The sequence below is a fragment of the Bufo bufo genome, chromosome 11 (assembly GCF_905171765.1).
Source record: "Bufo bufo chromosome 11, aBufBuf1.1, whole genome shotgun sequence".
Taxonomy (NCBI): Eukaryota; Metazoa; Chordata; class Amphibia; order Anura; family Bufonidae; genus Bufo; species Bufo bufo.
This window is the reverse complement of record NC_053399.1, coordinates 74,183,445-74,204,729: the sequence shown is the minus strand read 5'-3', so window position 1 is coordinate 74,204,729 and position 21,285 is coordinate 74,183,445. Positions and strand designations below refer to the sequence as shown.

The 21,285-nt window shown below is 42.2% G+C and overlaps 2 protein-coding genes across 2 annotated transcripts in view; one reads left to right on the top strand and one right to left on the bottom strand.

Moving 5' to 3' along the window:
• The window catches only part of LOC120981622 (NACHT, LRR and PYD domains-containing protein 3-like), a 3,400,916-nt gene that overhangs the window by 854,411 nt on the left and 2,525,220 nt on the right, over positions 1–21,285 (bottom strand). The gene's annotated exons all lie outside the window — the stretch shown is intronic.
• The window catches only part of LOC120981625 (ribonuclease inhibitor-like), a 340,361-nt gene that overhangs the window by 314,298 nt on the left and 4,778 nt on the right, over positions 1–21,285 (top strand). The window lies entirely within an intron of this gene.

The following is a 21,285-nucleotide window of genomic DNA, read 5'->3' as shown; positions in this document are numbered from 1 at the left end:
TGTAGTATAGGTATAATATACGGCTCAGACAGGTGACAGGGCTCTCAGGGAGATGATATCTCCTGCGACATGAGTCTGTGTGCGCCACCTAGTGGTTGTGTGGTGACCTGCGGCCTGTCAAGGGTTTTTGTATTGATATAATGAGAAACTGGAGACCCTTAACACGAGGGTGGACACATCCATCTATTAGTATTACATGAACAGCGAGTCATGTGACCACAGTATGGCGGTATTATCATCTAGTCTACACAATATATAGTAATATATGTCATCTACTGGATTTTCCCTTTATAAGACGCACCCCAGGTTTAGCCAACGGAAAATAAGAAAAATTTATTTTCTAGATCCTCTATGAAGATAATGTGGTTTAGTGAAGTGGAGGGGTCGAGGTGAGGAACTTCAGGTGTAACAACCAGTAATGGTGCATGTGATCCCCTCATTAATGTACCTCCAAATAAATGTGTCTCCTGTCACTGCTCTGTGGTGTCCGGCCACGCTTCTTCTGCAGCTAGGTTATTTTTAAGTATTTGTGTGTGACACACACAGTTCTGGTACACACACAGCTCTACTATACACTCTCAGCACTGCCATACACACATACAGATCAGCTATACACACTCAGCACTGCCATACACACATACAGATCAGCTATACACACACAGCACTGTCACACACATACAGCTCTGCTATACACACTCAGCACTAACATACACACATACAGCTCTGCTATATGCACACAGAACTGCCATACACACATACAGCTCTGCTATCCACACACATAAATCTCTGCTATACATAGTCAGCACTTCCATACACAGACAGCACTGACATACACACATGCAGGTCTGCTACACACATACAGCAATGCTATGCACACTTTAGTAAAGACTCAAATTTCCCTACACTAGTGCCAGCTGTACAGTCTTCCTGCTCTGGCTCCTCCTATTGATGACATCATCAAAGGTCCTTAAGCTGTAGTTTTCATCTCCTTTCAGTACAGCGTAGGACCTTCCTCCCCCATGCACCGAACGGATGGTTCTCCTGCCTGCCGCCTCTCTCACCGATCAGACAGATCTGTATGTGCGCTCTGCCTGTACTGCTCTGTAATACCAAACACGTCCCCTATACACTGTACTGCTCTGTAATACCAAACACATCCACTATACACTGTACTGCTCTGTAATACCAAACACATCCGCTATACACTGTACTGCTCTGTAATACCAAACACATCCACTATACACTGTACTGCTCTGTAATACCAAACACGTCCCCTATACACTGTACTGCTCTGTAATACCAAACACATCCACTATACACTGTATTGCTCTGTAATACCAAACACATCCACTATACACTGTACTGCACTGTAATACCAAACACATCCACTATACACTGTACTGCTCTGTAATACCAAACACATCCGCTATACACTGTACTGCTCTGTAATACCAAACACATCCACTATACACTGTACTGCTCTGTAATATCAAACACATCCTCTATACATTTTGTTGCTCTGTAATACCAAACACATCCAGTATACACTGTACTGCTCTGTAATACCAAACACATCCACTATACACTGTACTGCTCTGTAATACCAAACACATCCACTATACACTGTACTGCTCTGTAATACCAAACACATCCACTATACACTGTACTGCTCTGTAATACCAAACACATCCACTATACAATGTTCTGCACTGTAATACCAAACACATCCACCATACAATGTACTGCTCTGTAATACCAAACACATCCGCTATACACTGTACTGCTCTGTAATACCAAACACATCCACCATACAATGTACTGCTCTGTAATACCAAACATATCCACTATACACTGTACTGCTCTGTAATATCAAACACATCCACTATACATTGTGTTGCTCTGTAATACCAAACACATCCACTATACACTGTACTGCTCTGCAATACCAAACACATCCACTATACACTGTACTGCTCTGCAATACCAAACACATCCTCTATACGCTGTACTGCTCTGTAATACCAAACAGATCCACTATACACTGTACTGATCTGTAATACCAAACACATCCAGTATACACTGTACTGTTCTGTAATACCAAACACATCCGCTATATAATGTACTGCTCTGTAATACCAAACACATCCACTATACACTGTACTGCTCTGTAATACCAAACACATCCACTATACACTGTACTGCTCTGTAATGCCAAACACATCCACTATACACTGTATTGCTCTGTAATACAAAACACATCCTCTATACATTGTACTTCTCTGTAATACCAAACACATCCACTATGCACTTTACTGCTCTGTAATACCAAACACATCCACCATACAATGTTCTGCTCTGTAATACCAAACACATCCTCTATACACTGTACTGCTCTGTAATACCAAACATATCCTCTATACACTGTACTTCTCTGTAATACCAAAAACATCTGCTTTATACTGTACTGATCTGTAATACCAAACACATCCTCTATACACTGTACTGCTCTGTAATACCAAACACATCCGCTATACAATGTACTTCTCTGTAATACCAAACACATCTGCTTTATACTGTACTGCTCTGTAATATCTGTGAATATAATTCTATATGTAAAAGGATATTAAGTATTCATTTGTTTATCCAGCTAAACTTTGTATGATCTTTAATGATGAAACTTATTTTTTTTTTATTCTTCTGATCTTGCTACGAACTATCGGAATAATATTTGATTGGCTTTATTTTCCTTTCCTGATTGGTAGCAGTGGTGGGACTAGATGGTAGTGAGAGGGGGAGGGATGGTCTTAGTTGAGAGGTCTGTTGTAGAATGTGGCGGATCAGGTGGATTGGGGGGTAAAACATTTTTTTGGGGGGGAAAGAGGGTATGGGGGGGCTTGCGATGCGTCTCATAGGCTAGGGATAGAACGGTTGGGGCTATTGAAAGCCTTCAGGGGTTGGGATTCTTTTGTTTGATTTAATGTCAGTTAGAATCTAAACTTGGAATGTTCGGGGTCTGGGTGAATAATTAAAGAGACAAGTGTTTTTTGATCGGGTACAGAAACATCTCCCAGCTATTGTTTGTTTGACGGAGACCCAGCGTGTCGGCAGGGGATGGGCCTCCCAGACTTATCATTCTACTTGTACTAGTTATTCTAGAGGAGTAACAGTCTTTATACATAGGACGATTGATTATGTCTGTGAGGCGTCCTCTGTTGACAGGCAGGGGATATATGTTTTTTATATGGTAAACTTGCTGGGAAACGATGTATCTTCGCCTTTGTCTATATTCCATCCCCTTTCTCCCTATATTTACTTAACTCTTTGCTTACTTTTATGGAACAATGGCCTGAATGTCTCTCGTTAGTTATTGGGGTCTTTAATTGTGTAATTAATCCTACTATAGATGGGATCTCTCGGGGGGGGGGGGGGGGGCATATTTTTCTGTCAGGAATCTGGCTTTGGGTACGTTTGGGGATGCCTAGGGCAAGGGAGAAGAGCTTACTCTTGTGTAAGCAAATCTGGAAAATCTATGTCCAGGAAAGATATGGCCCTAATAAATGAAAAATATATGAGATATGCAAAACAGAGGAAATATGAGGCCAGGTCTCTCTCGCACCATGTACCTATCTCACTTGAGCTATGCATGGCTGATGATAAAGATATGGTAAGACCCCCATTTGGATTAAATCCTTACTGGATGTCTGTAATGGATATTCATGAATTAATACAACAGAAAATTGTCTGCTTTTCGGAGACAAATTATAATTCAGCTAAGAGCTAAGTAGTATGGGATGCATTCAAGGCCTTTATGAGGGGGATTTTCATTTATAATATCTTTAATTTAAGGAAAGGGTATAGTATTAAGAAGAAGGCGCTAAAAGAAGCAGCGACATCAGCCATGAATGACTTTTTTTTTGTAACAAGTGAGAAGTAAATAGGATACACCAATTTTTTGCTTAAAGGGTTTCTGTCACCCCATTAAACCGTTTTTTTTTTTTTTTTTCTTAAATAATAATCCCTATAGTGCGATCTCATGATACATAATCAAATTAATAATTTTGGTTCAGTAGATTTTGCTAAAAAACGATTTTTAAAATATGCTAATTACCTTGCTACCAGCAAGTAGGGCGGCTACTTGCTGGTAGCAGCCGCATCCTCCGATGGTAATGACGCCCCCTCGGCATGCTGATTGACAGGGCCAGGGAAGGTAATCCTTCTCTGCTGGCGCTGTTAGAATTTGAAATCTCGTGCCTGCGCCGTACCTGGCTTCAATCGGCGCAGGCGCACTGAGAGGCGGCCGCTCTGCTCGACCGCTCCATCCTCAATGCGCCTGCGTCGATGACGTCATCGCATACACCCGGAAGAGAAGACGCCGGCGCGAGATTTCAAATTCTAACAGCGCCAGCAGAGAAGGATTACCTTCCCTGGCCCTGTCAATCAGCATGCCGAGGGGGCGTCATTACCATCGGAGGATGCGGCTGCTACCAGCAAGTAGCCGCCCTACTTGCTGGTAGCAAGGTAATTAGCATATTTTAAAAATCGTTTTTTAGCAAAATCTACTGAACCAAAATTATTAATTTGATTATGTATCATGAGATCGCACTATAGGGATTATTATTAAAGAAAAAAAAAAAACGGTTTAATGGGGTGACAGAAACCCTTTAACAAGGCTCAGTAGAGGTTATTCTTTAAGGGTCAGAAATACTTTACCAAAGCAGGTCGCCCGGGAAAACTCCTGTCGAGGGTGATTTCCAATCAAGAATAAAAAAAAACAGATAGGTAGCATCCGTTTAATAGATGGTAGAATTGTTAATGATCAAGAGTCTATAGGGGGGACTTTTCTGAATCATTTTTCAGATTTATATAAAGCAGAAACCAATATTACAGATGAAATGATGGATTCCTATCTGGATGCTATTTGCTTTCCATTTCTGACAGACACTCAGAGGGAATCACTTGAGAAAGATTTTTTTCCCTACAAGAAGTAGAGGCTGCAATTAAAGCATGCTCCGGTAATTCCTCTCCTGGGTAGATATAGGGAGGTTCTTCTCCCTAGTCTGCTGAAGGTATTTGTCGACTCTTTAAAAGATGGGACTTTACCGGAATCAATGGCAGAAGCTGTAATAACATTAATATTGAAAAAGGTAAGGATCCTTTGGATTTGGGGTCATATAGACTTATATCCTTACTGAATACCGATGTGAAGCTTCACTCAAGGATTCTTACTACAAGACTTTCTGGGGTTCTTTCTTCAATTATACATCCAGACCAGAATGGGTTTATTCCAAATAGGGGAACCCATTATAATCTTCATCGGTTATTTACGAACATTCAGTCCCCTGGGGGGAATCTCTCGCTCCATCCTGTCCTTGGATGTTTCCAAGGCTTTTGACAGGGTGCAGTGGAGATTCCTCTGGAATGTCTTAGGTAGGATGGGGTTTGTAGACAGATTTATAGAGATGATTAAATATTAATGGGAGTTTGACAACGAGTTTTGCTTTGAATAGGGGTACTCGCCAGGGTTGTCCTCTCTCCCCATTGTTATTTGAAATTTATAGTGAGCCCCTAGCCCTGGCTGTTGGCAAGATTCCAAGATTGAAGGGTTTAGAGCAATGGGGGTGGAAGACCGCATTTCCTTATACGCGGATGATGTTTTATTTTTTTTATAGATCATATTAATATAACTCTTCCAAGACTCATCCATATAGTTAATTCTTTCGGTAAGCTCTCAGGCCTGGATATAAACTTGTCAAAAACCACTCTTTTCTTTTCAATTTTCTTTTTATTATGGTTTAAAAATTATTTAGATAAAAAACAATACAAGGCCTTATGTTGGGAAGGCAATATAGTACAATCTACTGTAGTGCACACTATAGTATACAATTAGCATATAAACTATTATACTATATTATAATCTACATTGTTTGGATGAGTATTGCATAGTGAATAGTTAGACTATTGGTGGACTATAAGCATAATACTCCAGTCCCAGTTTTGATGTTGGAATCCAAAAGACGTTGACTTGTGTAGTTTGGGACAAGCATTGTCTGTCTTTGTCCTGTGTTGATTGACTTCAGGAAAGCAACCTTAATAACTGGATGAATTGCCTTGTATAAACAAGAGAACGAGTGAAATAACTTGTACAATAACAATATGGTAAGTGTAATGTCTGTGTATGATAAGGAGTAGAACGTGAAAGAGGGAAAAGAATAAAAAAGAAAGGGGAGGGGTGTGGGGGAGAGGGAGAGGGAGAGGGAGGGGGGGGGGCGTGATTTACTTTGCACATTTTGTTTCTCTTCATTCCAACCTAAGAATATCAAGGTAGGCGGAGGTAAAGTTGTCAATGAACAGATGTTCTTGGCCGTCTCTAAGACAGATTTCCAGAACGTTGTTAGTTTCGAGCAGGACCATCAAATGTGTAAGTATGTCCCTCTTTCCGAATTAAATCTCCAGCAAGGGTCAGGGATAGATGGATACAAAATATTAGTTTTAACCGGGGTTATATACCATCGGGACAGTATGGCCTCATGCACACGGCCGTTGTTTTGGTCTGCATCCAAGCTGCAGTTTTTGCGGCTTGGATGCTGACCCATTTACTTTAATGGGGCCGCAAAAGATGTGGACAGCACTTAGTGTGCTGTCCGCATTCGTTGCTCCGTTCCGTTGCCCCGCAAAAAAAATATAACATGTCCTATTCTTGTCCGTTTTGCGGACAAGAATAGGCATTTCTATAATGGGCCGCCCATTCCATTCCGCAAATTGCAGAAGGCACACGAGCGGCTTCCGTTTTTTGCGGACCGCAAAAACGGAACGGTCGTGTGCATGAGGCCTATATTGTATGCATTTTCTTGCATTTTTATACAAGAGGATGGTCCATGTAAACATTTATAAATGTTAGAGATTGCATTGGGTGATAGTTTGATTCCTAAGTCTCTTTGCCAAAGACCGGTATAGGCTCGCTTAGGCGGGACAGATCTAGTTAGGAGAAGATTGTAAAATTTTGATAGGACTTTAACCGGTGTGTTATGTTGTGCCATTAGGGTTTCCATTTAGCTGTGTCAGTTGTCTGTCTAATTGCCCATGTGATATTTAGGAGTGAATTGTCATTTTGAGTTTATTATATTCTAGGAAGTTTAGTGTTTTTTCTTTTGTTGAATTATTTATATCGGCAAGAGACTTCGCCGTTCTATTTTCCATGACGTTTTCTAGTGGTATGTCCATGATGTGTAAACGATCTCGGGAGTCCAGGTGTCTTTGTGCAGTGTATAGCTTCGGTAGGTCTCTCACTGTAGCTAACGGGGAAGGGACCAGTAGAAGATGTAATGCTTGTACTTTCAATAAGTGTGTTACTTCTTGAGTTAGGGCTGTCAGAGTAGTTCGATGTTCAGGTACAAGGCAATCAATATAACCAATTAAAAGAGTCAATCGGCCGATAGCACAGACACAATCAAGGATTATATCTGAGGAGATCTGAGGACCGCCTCAAAACGTTTATTGATATACCTGGAGGGTTATGGGAGTAACTGAGTGTTTCTGGGTGGTTACAACGTTTATGATTGGATAAATAAGAATATACAATTATACGTAATACATTTGCATACATCTTATCATTATGTAACGAGGGTATATGTCATTTGGAAAGTAATCAAGGTAAAAAGTTCATGTTCCCAAGCTTTAGGCCTCTGTTAGACACGTAGATCGGACACCTGGGATGATTATCCTTGAGACACATGTCAAGAACTTCTGGAGGACTTGATTTAAAATTGCCTGAAATTGCACATTTTTAGTTGTCACTCTTGTGTCACTAATCAGTAGATAATACTCCCTTTTCTTTTGCTTTATCCAAGAAAACCACAATTGCAGATGGCCTTCAGGGTACATCCTCAGGTTAACACAAACAAGGCAGAGGAATATGATAAAGTTCAATCTTGGTTTAAGCTAACACTGCACAATATAATTTTATATAGTGAATATGTATATTACCCTATACTGTATGCATAACAGATATATGGTCCATAACTCTCACAGGACATTTTTAAAGGTTAGTGTGTCTAAGTAGTCAGTTGGTGCTATCAGCAGTGTCTTCAGGGGTATCGGTGAGGAAAATTCTTCTAGTGCTCCATTTAATTTGTCTGTTGTGGTTCTAGCCCAGTGAATTATTCTAGAAAGTACTGCTGCCTGATGATACAAGGATAGATCTGGAACCCCCAGGCCACCTAGTTGTTTGGATAGTGTTAGTTTCGAGAAACCCAGTCTGAGTCGCTTGTTTTTCCAAATGTAGTTTGAGAATAGTGATCTGGCTTGGGTATCTTGATCGGTAACATCTGAAATAGGTAAATTAATTTTGGGAGAATGAGTCCTTTTAGTACGTTTTTCCTTCCTATCCAGGATATGAAGGGAGCTGTCCAGGATTCTACTTCTTTTAAAGAGTTTTGTAGTAGTGGTAGGTAGTTAAGTTTGGTCAGGTCTGCCCAACGTTCGCTTAGTTTGATTCCTCAATACGTTATATAATTTTTTGGCCATTTAAATGGAAATTGGCTTTTAAGTTTGTTCTTTAGTTCTTGAGAGATATTTATGCCTAGTGCTTCTAACTTTTCCAGGTTTATTTTGAAGTTAGAGGGTGAGCCGAATCTGGTGAAAGTGTCTAGTAACGCTGGTAGTTCTTTTACAGGGTCTGTGAGAATCAAAAGAAGATCATCAGCAAATGATGCTGCTTTATGAACTATTGTGTTAACTTTATAGCCTGCTATGGCAGGGTGTTGTCGAACACTTTGAATTAGAGTCTCAATCACTAGGATGAATAGCAAGGGGGACAGAGGACAGCCTTGCAGAGTACCGTTTAGGATATAAAATGGGCCTGAAAACAGACCATTAACCCGGACTTGTGCATATGGGCGGGAGTATAGTTGGGAGATTGCTTTGATAAAGGGGTTCAGGAATATGGAAATGTTTTAGGGTTTCAGTCATGAAGATCCAGTCCAACCTGTAGAACGCTTTCTCCGCATCCATACCTAAGAGGACTAATGGGGAGCGAGATATATTAGCTTGTTGCATGAGATGTAAGAGTCTGATGGAATTGTCCCTGTCCTCTCTACCTTTTACAAAACCAACTTGCTCAGGAGAGATCAGAGTTGGTAGCAAGGGGCTTAAACGTTGTGCTACAAGGCTGGCATATATTTTTAGGTAATTATCAAAAAGGAATATTGGTCTGTAATTACTGCATAATTCTGGATCCTTCCATTATTTGTGTATGAGGGAGATATGTGCTTCAAGTGCTTGTCTCGGTAATGCAGAGCCCTGTAGCACATCGTTACAAAAGAACATGAGAAGGGGTTGAAGGATTTCTCGTAGGGATTTATAGTATGAGACAGGAAGACCTTTGGGTCCTGGGCTTTTGCCCGTAGGGCTCTTCGATGGGATGGACTGGACCTCTAGTAGCGTAAACGGCTTGCTGCTCTCTCTTTGCTGGTCCTTCGACAATGTCGGGAGACTAAGAGAGGAAAGAAAGTCTTTGATCTCTTCCAGTCTCAAAATTGTTTGATCTGTACTGTCCTGTACTCTTAGTTTATATAGGGATTTGTAATAATGACAAAATGCGTCAGATATACCTTTGGCGTCCATGACTCGTGAGCCTGAATGGTGCTATGTTGAGAGTATGTGTGTTGTGTTTCTTTATGAGGGACATCATTAATTTAGACACTGTCGCCATGTATGAAAAGTCTATTTTTCCATGACATATAAAGTTTAGCTGATTGCACGTTTAGTATGTCTCTCAACTGTTGTTTGGACACTAGTGTTCGGAGGGTATCTCTAGAGTTAATTGATTTGTGTGTAAGTTCTAGTTGTTGAATCTCACTATATAGTTTCTTTACCGTTTCTTGTCTAGATTTATTGAGGTGTGAAGCCATTGAAATAAATTTGCCTCTAATGACTGTTTTGTGGGCTTCCCAAACTGTTGTGAAGGGTAGTGTTTCATCGATATTCCTTTGAAAGTAATCTATTAGGGCTCTTTCTATGCGACTTTTATATTGTTGGTTGGAGAGGGTGGATTTCTTCAATCTCTAAGTCATCGAGAATTTTGTAATGCTACCAATTGAAGTGCATAGCAATAAAATTGAGTGGTCTGAATGTACACTGGGTATTATGTTTATTTCTCTGATAGTCAGGAGTGATGGGAGGGGGAGGATTAGATAATTCTATGTGTCAGTATGAATGTTGCACGGGGGAAAAGTAAGTGTAATCTCTTTCTGTTGGATGGATATGTCTCCAAGTATCTACTAATTGGGCCGACTAATGTTTTATGTATCCTGTTAAGCGCTTTCTTGGACAGCATTGAGCATCCAGTGGATGTGTCCACATGTGGGTGTAAAGCCATGTTTAGATCTCCTCCTAGAAGGAGAATTCATTCAATGAATGGTTTGCATTCTCTCATGGTGAGTGCAATCCAGATGTCTTGATTCTTGTTCGGAGCATATAGGTTTCCTATAGTTACTAATGTGTTGGCTATTTTACCTTTAATAAAAATATAGCTGTCATCAGTGAGTGTCTTGGTGTTGGAAGGGTACATGTCTGTTAAGAGCTATGGCTACTCCTCTAGACTTCCTAGATGTTGAGTATGAATAGTGCCACTGATTATAGAAGGATTTTTGGAAATTGGTGGACTTGGATTGGATTAGGTGGGTTTCTTGTAATAGCAAGATGTCTGCTTTCAGTTTTTTAAGATTCGCGAAGATCTGAGATCTTTTGACGGGTGAGTTAAAGCCTCTTACATTGTATGAGACAAATGTCATAGTTTGTATGTCAGTGATCATCTGTGGGTGTAGTGACCAATAGGTTGTGCTGTGGACGTGGCCTTGGGCGAGGGGGCTCATATGGTAGGAAGGGCAACGATTGGGTAATCAAATGTTGAGGTGAAGTATATATCACTGTTTGAATGGCTGATAGTGGATTAGTGTATATGGTGTCGAAGAACATAAATGTAAACATCCTGTAGTGTTTGTAAGATAGTAAAGGGGGTACTGTCAGTCACACTCTTAGAATTGATTAACATTAACTAGTGAGAACCTGTAAAAGAAAGTAAGGTATAATACTCAGCATAGTAGTAGCAGTCTTTCAGGAGATGCATCTCTGCAGCTCATACTGGGTCCAGATGTCTTTGTGAAGTCAAAGTTCTTTGGGAGCTCTTCTTGGTTCTTTGATTCTTGGGCCTTTCGACTGTTTCCCATGGTAACAGCATGAGTAGGGTTGGTATGTCGATAGTCGAATGTGCAATTTTTAGAATGGTGGTGGGTCCAGTGGGATATCCAGCTCTGTCGCCACTGCTACCACTTCTTCTGATTTACGAGCTGTATAGCATTTTCCATTGGCTGAAATGGAGATGCCAAACGGGAATAGCCAGCGAAATAGTAATTGTTTCTGGCATAGTGCATTTGTGAGTGGCTTTAGTAATCTTTGTTTTGCCAGTGTAGATGGCACTCAGTCTTGGAATATGATTATTTGGCTATTATTGTAGGAAAGAGAGTCTGAAGATCTTGCATTCTGAAGTATTTTCTCTTTTATGCGAAAGTCTAGTAATTTGCAGATGATGTCTCTGCTAGGTTCAGTAGGTTTTGGTTTGGGTCATAAAGCTCTGTGTGCTCTTTCAATGATTATCGACTGTTTTTCAGAGTGTTCAAATAGCCCTGAGAATATGTCTGTTAAGGTAGCTGTAATGTCTGTGGCTTCGACGGATTCAGGTATCCCTCTCACTCTCAAATTGTTGCATCTGTTGCAGTTTTCTAAATCTTCCATAGTGGCGTATAACTTGTTGATGTGCGCCTCTTGTATTTGGAGGTTTGAGGCGACTGCCCCTGAGTGGCTTATGACAGATGTCTGAGTTTGTTCAAGTGTATGACTCCTATGACCTAGATGTTGTAGGTCTTGTTTGATCTCAGATATGTCTTTAGCAATGGGGGCTAGTATGAGGAGGTTAGTAAGTGGGTAAGAAATACCCTGGATATTGGTTTGTTGTTTTCGAAAAGTTCACAGTCATCATCACTTGTTTGTTCTGAGCCTGATGCGTGGGCACCTTTTGGCGATATTGTTTTGGGTGTTGCCAGACTGTTTTATTTAGTCAGGAATTTATCCATTTGAGGGTTGGTAAATGCTGTACTTATCTCTTGCCCTGTTCCAGGTGTTTTACAGCCAATTTCACCATATTGATTTCCTGTATGATAGGAGCGTGACTGAGGTCTCCCTTTGGACTGGTGAGAGGATTACATTATATTTTAGCCCCTATAGTTTAAGAAAAAAGGGCTTTTTATCAGCTTCTTCTTTGTATGTAGTAGGGGTCAGGTGAGGAGAATGTGGTAGAAGGCAATATATGAGGTTATTTGATGGTGTGCACATCTTGTGCAGAGTCGTGCTAGTAAAATTGGAGCAATGCTCCTTGGTGGGGGACTTGGTGTAAAAATCTATATTAGACCTGCTGTATACACAGGTTTAGGTGGGGTTATATTGTGTTCCCTAGCGCTCTGTCCACCGAGTTATGTTATAGTGGTGGGGGTGAATATGATGGCTGGGCTTAGACTGCAGTGTCTCGTGTGCCTGGATTTCCCCTTCCCAGACTGAGCTTACCTGTTTCTGTGTGGGCTGCTGTGGGAGCTTGTGTCGTTGTCCGGGCCTTCTCCTCCCGCTTCCTCTGGACCCTCTGCTTCAGCTCCTTCTCCCAGCGGTTATATTGCAGCTTTCTGTCCTCACTGATACGGGGCCGCCGCACGAGCACTCTGTTTCCTGCTGCCAAGATGGCATCTGCCACGTGCTTCCACCCTCTCTGCTGCCTCTGGACTCCCCGCTCCGCTGCCAACCTCCCCCGTCACCAGAAGAACTCTCGGCAGTACCGCTGTTCGGATGCCCCTGGCAGGTACCTCTATGTTCTCCTCGCTGTCTGTTTTAGTGCTGCCAGAACAGCGCTGCTCTCTCCAGTGTCTCCCCCCTCTCTGTCATGGATCCGGTCTCCACCATGCAGCAATGATCCCTCCACACTTTTCTGCACCCCAGTGTCCAGGTGCTTCAGGGATACAGGTCTGGCTGGGTATGCACGCAAGTTGCTGGGTGTACAGGAGTTTTTAAAAAGGTTTCTGGAGGAGCTCTTCACTCTTGCTTCCTCACGCCATGCAAGCTAGGCCACGCCCCCCTCGTCAAAAACCACTCTTATGCCAGTGAATAGTTCTGTACTTTCTACTGAGGGAACCCTGACTATGCTGAATGTTTCCAATTATTTTCAATATTTCGGCATGACTATATCTCCCTAAATTGAAGATTTTTTAAGGTTTCATTTGATTCCATTATGAACTGAGTTGAGGTAAAAATTGGGTTATGGCTCCGACCTTCTTTAGCTAGAGCTGACAGCGTTTCCCTGGTCAAGATGGTGATTTTACCCCAGCTCCTCTATATCCTTAGGATTTCACCCATATGGATAGAGGATACGTTTTTTAAGCTTATCGAGAGAATATTGGAATTGGAATATCTTTGCAAGCCCTTGGATCAGGGAGGTTTGAATCTTCCCTACTTCAAGTGCCATTTTATAGCCGGGCAACTGTGGCTATTTTGCGAATGGAAAAATAGTATATTGTGTACCACCCTGGTGAGGAGATCCTCGTATAACAATATATTCACATTATTGGAATCGGGGCAATTGATTAATATGCAACAGGAGTATAGAGAGGCTAAAAAGCTTTTATCTAAGGCATGGGACACTATCAGAAGATGGCTAGGAATAACAGGATCCCTTCAGTGTACTCCCCTCTGGTATAATTTTCAACTACAGGCTTTAGATAAAATAGCTGGGGACCAGTATTGGCAAAAAAAATAACATCTTATATGTAGCACAAGTGGTGAAGAATGGAGAGATATTTCCGTTCTCGGTGTTAGCACAAACCAAGATTATGGGTGGTTTGTCCTGGTTTAGATACTTTCAATTACGTTTGGAACTTTCTAGTGTTAAAAATAATATAATAAATTAAAAAAATAAAATAAAAAAATCACTGTTGGAGATAGATTTTTCTACCCCCTTAAATGATTTTTTAGGGAATTTAGATCACAGGGTTAAGATTGCACAATTGTGTACATTTTTACTTAAGGCACTACTTAATAAAACTCAATCACCAGGACAAAGGGCATGGGGAGTTGATTGCCCAAGGATTCAATTAGAGGGATGGGGAAATATATTAGCGAATTTGAGTTTAATATCACATAACTTTAATCACGTAGAGATACAATTTAATATTTTACATAGATTACATGTTACGCCCTTATGGCTTAATAAATGTGGGTTAAGAGATAGTTATAATTGTCCACGGTGTGGCCTTTTTGGGACTGATCACCTATATATGTTCTGGTCTTGTCCAGAATTAAAACAATACTGGCTGTGGATTAATAACTTTATTAATCAAAAATTGAGACTCCCGATTCCTTTTATGGTTGAATGTTGTATATTGAGTGATCTCTCTATGGTAAATTGCCATAAGTATAGGAAGATTATTTTTAATAGAATATTGCTCTTAGCGAGACTTCTGATTAGTCGAGTTTGGTTCTCACGAGATGTTCCAAATTTGAATACTTGGATAAATCTGGTTAATAGGGTTAAAAATTATGAGAATGTCCCATATAGGCAAAGAAGCAGTCAGGAGAAGTGGACTAAGATATGGGAGGCTTGGAAGCCTCAATCCTTGTCATCCCGAATTGTATGTTTTTACTGCTTTTGTTTGAGCGGGATCATGGAGGGTTTTTGAGATGCATCACACGGGTAGGGTGGGTTGGGAAATGGGTGATTATGGGGAATTGAAAATAATAATAATTCCATATTGTAATTTTGAATCTAAAATAAATGGTTTGTATATGCCTTTTTTTACCAATAAAGATTACAATTAAAGAAAAAAAAAATTCTATATTCTAATTCTATATGTAATGACTGACAGTCGCACAGATCCATCTCTCTCTCCTGATGATGATGCTAGACCTGATGATAGGTAAGATGTCCTATCACATGGATGAGTGTCCGCTCTCTTTAGAAATGACTGACCGCCACACAGGTCCATCTCCTCCTGATGATGGCGCTAGACCTGATGATAGGTATGATGTCCCATCACATGGAAGAGTAGCCGCTCTCTATAGAAATGAGTGACAGCTGCACAAGTCCATCTCATCCTGATTATGGCGCTAGATCTAATGATAGCTAAGATGTCCCATCACATGGAATAGTGGCCGCTCTCTATAGAAATGGGCTGAGAAAAAGCATGAAGGGTGGAAACATCTCTGTACATCCTTTTGTGAATAAAGATCTCTCTCTTCTATTGTCCTGTACCGCACCTCACTGTGACTTCTCCTCTGGATGAGGAGTTTTTGGCGCCTTTGTAGATGCTGCAGTGACCAGGCTTTAGTGTTAAGCTTGTGTGAGACAGGCAGATAGTCTGCCAGATCATCACTAACAAGCATTTGTAGTATTGCTTGTTAGCAGTGATCTGGCAGTGTAAAGCCTTATTCACACGTCATTGTTTCACATGGCCTAGTGCCCGCAGGTTAGAGCACAACAGGCTCCCTCACACAGGAAAGCACCCGAATATACACTCACCTAAAGAATTATTAGGAATACCATACTAATACGGTGTTGGACCCCCTTTTGCCTTCAGAACTGCCTTAATTCTACGTGGCATTGATTCAACAAGGTGCTGATAGCATTCTTTAGAAATGTTGGCCCATATTGATAGGATAGCATCTTCCAGTTGATGGAGATTTGAGGGATGCACATCCAGGGCATGAAGCTCCCGTTCCACCACATCCCAAAGATGCTCTATTGGGTTGAGATCTGGTGATTGTGGGGGCCATTTTAGTACAGTGAACTCATTGTCATGTTCAAGAAACCAATTTGAAATGATTCGAGCTTTGTGACATGGTGCATTATCCTGCTGGAAGTAGCCATCAGAGGATGGATACATGTTCTCATTCTGTTTACGCCAAATTCGGACTCTACCATTTGAATGTCTCAACAGAAATCGAGACTCATCAGACCAGGCAAATTCTTTGCAGTCTTCAACAGTCCAATTTTGGCGAGCTTGTGCAAATTGTAGCCTCTTTTTCTTATTTGCAGTGGAGATGAGTATTACCTGGTGGGGTCTTCTGCTGTTGTAGCCTATCCGCCGCAAGGTTGTGCGTGTTGTGGCTTCAAAAATGCTTTGCTGCATACCTCGGTTGTAACGAGTGGTTATTTCAGTCAACGTTGCTCTTCTATCAGCTTGAATCAGTCGGCCCATTCTCCTCTGACCACTAGCATCCACAAGGCATTTTTGCCCACAGGACTGCCGCATACTGGATGTTTTTCCCTTTTCACACCATTCTTTGTAAACCCTAGAAATGGTTGTGTGTGAAAATCCCAGTAACTGAGCAGATTGTGAAATACTCAGACCGGCCCGTCTGGCACCAACAACAATGCCACGCTCAAAATTGCTTAAATCACCTTTCTTTCCCATTTTGACATTCAGTTTGGAGTTCAGGAGATTGTCTTGACCAGGACCACACCCCTAAATGCATTGAAGCAACTGCCATGTGATTGGTTGACTAGATAATTGCATTAATGAGAAATAGAACAGGTGTTTCTAATAATTCTTTAGGTGAGTGTATGTGCTGTATGTGTTCTTGATGGACAGCACACTCACCCATTCATTTTAATGTGTGTATTCACACATCCATGTTTTAGCATAGATTTTGTACGTGTTGACGGATCCATCACACCCATTAAAGTCTAGGGGTCAGTGAAAACTATGGATAATTAAGAAGAGATGATTTTTTTTGCTCACCTGTAAAATCCTTTTCTCGCTAAGTTCATTGGGGACAGAGGAGACCATGGGTACAGCTGCTGCCACTAGGAGGCGACACTAAGTTAAAAAGTGTTGGCTCCTCCTCTTAGCTATACCCCTCCTGTATACACTGAGCTCATCAGTTTGTACGAAAGCAGTAGGAGCAGTCACGAGAATCCAACAGATAACAAGTAAGAAGAGAAGTTGAGATGGGTCAGAACCAAGAACCAACAATGTACATACAAGGTGGGAGCTGTGTTCCCCAATGAACTTAGCAAGTAAACAATTTTATAGGTAAGCACAAAAAATCCTATTTTCTTGCTCGTATCATTGGGGGACAAAAGAGACCATGGGACTTTCTAAAGCAGTACAATGGGGAGGGAACAAAAGACCAGAACAATCTAACGCTGGCCATGAGATCCCGCATGGAAAAAGAACCCTGAATAGGACAGGAAGAGCATGAACCAGGAGGGCCAGCCAGAGAGCATAGAACATGCAGTGATTTAGACTGGGCAGAAAGAGGAAAACCCAGTTAAACAAAGGTTGGAGATACGTCAGAAAAAGTGGATACCAGCACAGAATATCCATAAGAAGGAGAAGCATTTCAGACGACTTAAAATGATATCCAGAAGGTACATCTGGATATCGAGTACCACAGGACTGGTGTGAAAGTCCGGACTGAAAAGCCAGAACGTCTTGCATGACAATAAGCCCCACGGAAAACCGAGGGAGGTCTGCAAAATAGGGTCTATAGAATCCGGGTATGTATGACATACGGTTAACAAGCGACAGGAAAACCCATAGGAAACTCTACCCAATGTGTGCGTAATGTATACGGGATTTCAACATAGGGAAAAAAGTTGGTGATCTGTAAGGAATCAACTGGGCAGAGGGCAGAGTACCAGAGTAGACACTCCTTTGTGGACGAGAAGAGGAAAAAAAAATGGAATATGGTCACTCATCAAGACAGAGATAAGGGATGGCCAAGGGAGATGAACAGGCGCAACTGAAACCAATCAGAGGTTCAAACTGAAAAACCATAGGCAAATGGGGAGTAGTCTGAGAGGGAAAAAACTGTGTCCTCAGGGATCAATAGCATCCCAGCCATGCCACAGAGAGGAGTGTGGCATATGAGTGTAGCCTAACCAACCTCCGTCAATGGACAAAAGGAAGACTGTGAGTGATGCTGGATCCAGGACTGGCCCTAGACATCCTGAGGTAAAGGAGCAGAGACAGGGCAACCGCACTGTGAAAAGAAAGCTGGCTACAACCGTTGCTAGAGAGCACATACACTTGCCAGGAATACACTCTTCAAAGCAAATCCAAAGGTAAGGACCGCAGCATACACCCCTGCTATAAAATAAACACTCCATAACGAGAAGGTAACCTGGTACACAGACCCCCCCCCCCCCCCCCGAAGCGTAGAGGCTTTATCATGAGTCCTCTAGAGCAGCTGCATGATACACCACAGAGAAACTGCCTGGATCAGGCAGACCCAACAGTAGGCTGAAGAAAAACATACCTTAGTGATAGGTAGAAGCGATGCCAGAAACATCAGAGGCAAGTAGACTCGTTAGAGACCACCTATCATCATATTGTATATTGTAGCAACTGTGCCTGAAGGGGAGAATGTGGTCATCAGAGGAATGCACAAAGTGGCCAGAGATGGGAGAAACACTCCGCCAGAAGAGAGTGTGATGCCAATGCCCATCGTCACAAAAGTATCAGACAAAAACTGGTCATATAGAAAAATAGTGCCAGTGCAGACATTCCAGAGCAGTAAGACACTAACCTCATGAATATGGATACTGACCAGGTAGACAGAAACACTATCTAGGGGTGGACTTGTCTTGCAGAAGGGCGTAAAGTAGAAAAGGTGTTGCTTGCCAGCAACGAATCATCTATTAGCATTGACAACTGCTCCATCCGGTGAGGGGAGTAATTTAGTCAATTAACAGTATGTGCACTGAATAGGTATGTCCACTACAGATGGACATGTCAGAGCCATTACCCATCTCCTAAGAGAGGCAATGTTGATGGTGTCACAGCATCAACTGTTAGCTGCAATGTCAAATTTGTAAAAGGAACAATGTGGTAGACCAGTGCCATAGAAACGAGGAGGTTATGCCAACTGAAGAACCCTGTAAAAGTGCGCACCAGAAGTAAGGGGCTTATCAGCTATAGCTTCCCATGCTATTGCAAATACCTGGTTTGATGATGGAAGTAATGCAGATGACCAGTGCCATCAGGAATGAATGGACGTGTCGGCTACGACGGCAAGCTCCAGCATAAAGATTACACCTGTCAGAGCTACAGCGTAGATAAAATGGATATGTAGATGCAATGACCACACCTAGGACCAGTGTGAAGGTTCCACCTATAGAAGGGGGAATGTAGTAGAAGCGACAGCATACAAAGCCAGGGCCGAAACATGGTGTGGAATAGAAGGCAATGTGGTAGAAACCACAGAACCAATACCCAGTGCAAATGCATCATGTGAGGAAGAAAACCACGTGGAAGCCACCATGGCTTGCAGGGTGAACGTAAGCACTGAACCTGAGAAGGGAACCACACAGTAGTAGACAAAGTATTTAGGGCTAAGGCAGAGTCTACACCCGCCAATGGGGCCATATGTAACGCACCAGAGTGGCATTACCACTGCTGCACCTCACTACTATCTGTAATGGTCTATTTTCATGTCATCTGTGTTTTTATTCCAAGTCCTTCACAATGTTCATTTCCTATTTTGCAACTGTTAAGTTTTCATGTAATGTGCCTGATTCAACAATAGGTGGCAGCAAGCATGGCAGAGCTACAGTCTCATAGAATGGAGCTTTCTATTCCATTCGAACCCCCCCCCCCCCCCATGTGGAGGAGTGGGTGAGTACCATTTCCTGCAGGAAGGGTGGGAACCAGTTAGTTCCAGTTTAGGTCTTCCCTAGACAGGGGAAGGGTGTGCAGCAGGTGCACATCCCGGTTGGACGTGCCTTGCCCAGGCCAACTGGAGCACCTTCAGCTCAGCTGGACATGGAGGCAGAAGCTTGGAGCCTCTGAAGCCACGAAGTATAGTTCCCTGGACAAACCTAGAGTCAGACTACAAGAGAGAAGTTGCAGCATCCTGCAGAAGCAGATTCTATTTAAGCTTGTCAGCACCGCAAAGCCAGAGAGCAACAGACGTAGCAGAGAAGAGTTTGCCTGCCACAGTTAATGCAAAAGCCTGCTGGAACCAAGACAAAACCTGATAACTGTTTGGAGAAATGTTTATTCAAGTAAAGCAGTTCATCACAAGGTCTGGACTCAATTTATTTCTTCATCCCCTTCATCAACAACCCCCCTTTTCATTGCTTCGGAGCCTACACCTAGGGTCCAGCGTACCAAGGTAGGAGCACCGTGACACGTGCACCAACATTAAGGGACATTTAGGTCACCCTACACCACTCTTTGTGTGTTGGATAGATCTAAATTCCTCTCAGTAAATGAAGGGAATAGAGAAATAGGAGAGAAAAGGGGCGCACAATAGGGTAGTATGTATATGCAGATACAATGATAATATCATAGGAATTGTGAAGGCTCACCTTTTTTGGTTGTGCAAAATTTAGGCACAACTCTATTGAAGGCTTTAGAGTGATGAGACTTATCTTCCGGAACTGCAGCCACAGATTGTGAGTTCTTTTTGATGGGATGTCCAGTCCCACAAAAGGAAAAATGGCAATAAGAAAGAAATTCTGCTTCGGCGCAAGTCCACAAATGGAAACGGTCTCACAAGTATGATAGTTCTTCTTTAATGGAAACAACGCGTTTCGGGGAGTGAAACTTCCCCTTCATCAGGTTTCATCCTGATGAAACCTGATGAAGGGGAAGTTTCACTCCCCGAAACTCGTTGTTTCCATTAAAGAAGAACTATCATACTTGTGAGACCGTTTCCATTTGTGGACTTGCGCCGAAGCAGAATTTCTTTCTTATTACCCTACACCACTCTGGCATTCCTACACCTGGGTACCACCCACAGTATCACTAAAAGGGCCCTGTGCCCTTGTTGCTTGACTGCAACTGCCATCCTGAAAACAAGTACTTTTTTCCTCTTAAAGGGCCCTGTGGGGAGGCCCCTGCTGCACATACAGGAGTAGCCACAGTATCTGGTGCTAGTGCAGTACTCCGTGAGGAGGAGGCCATACGGAAGAAGCCATAGTATCTAGTGCTATCACAATACTCCACCTGAAGAGGAGGCCGTACAGTGGAGTGGTAACGCAAATACTCCACCTGAAAAGTAGGCCATATAGTGGTAGGCACAATAGCTAGGGCTAGTGCAAAACTGCACCTGAGAAAGAAGCCATACAGCAGTAGCCACAGTATCTAGGGCTAGCACAATACTCCACCTGAGGAGGAGGCCATACAATAGTAGCTATGGTGTGGAGTGCTAGCATAAATACTCCACCTGATAAGGAGGAGAGCT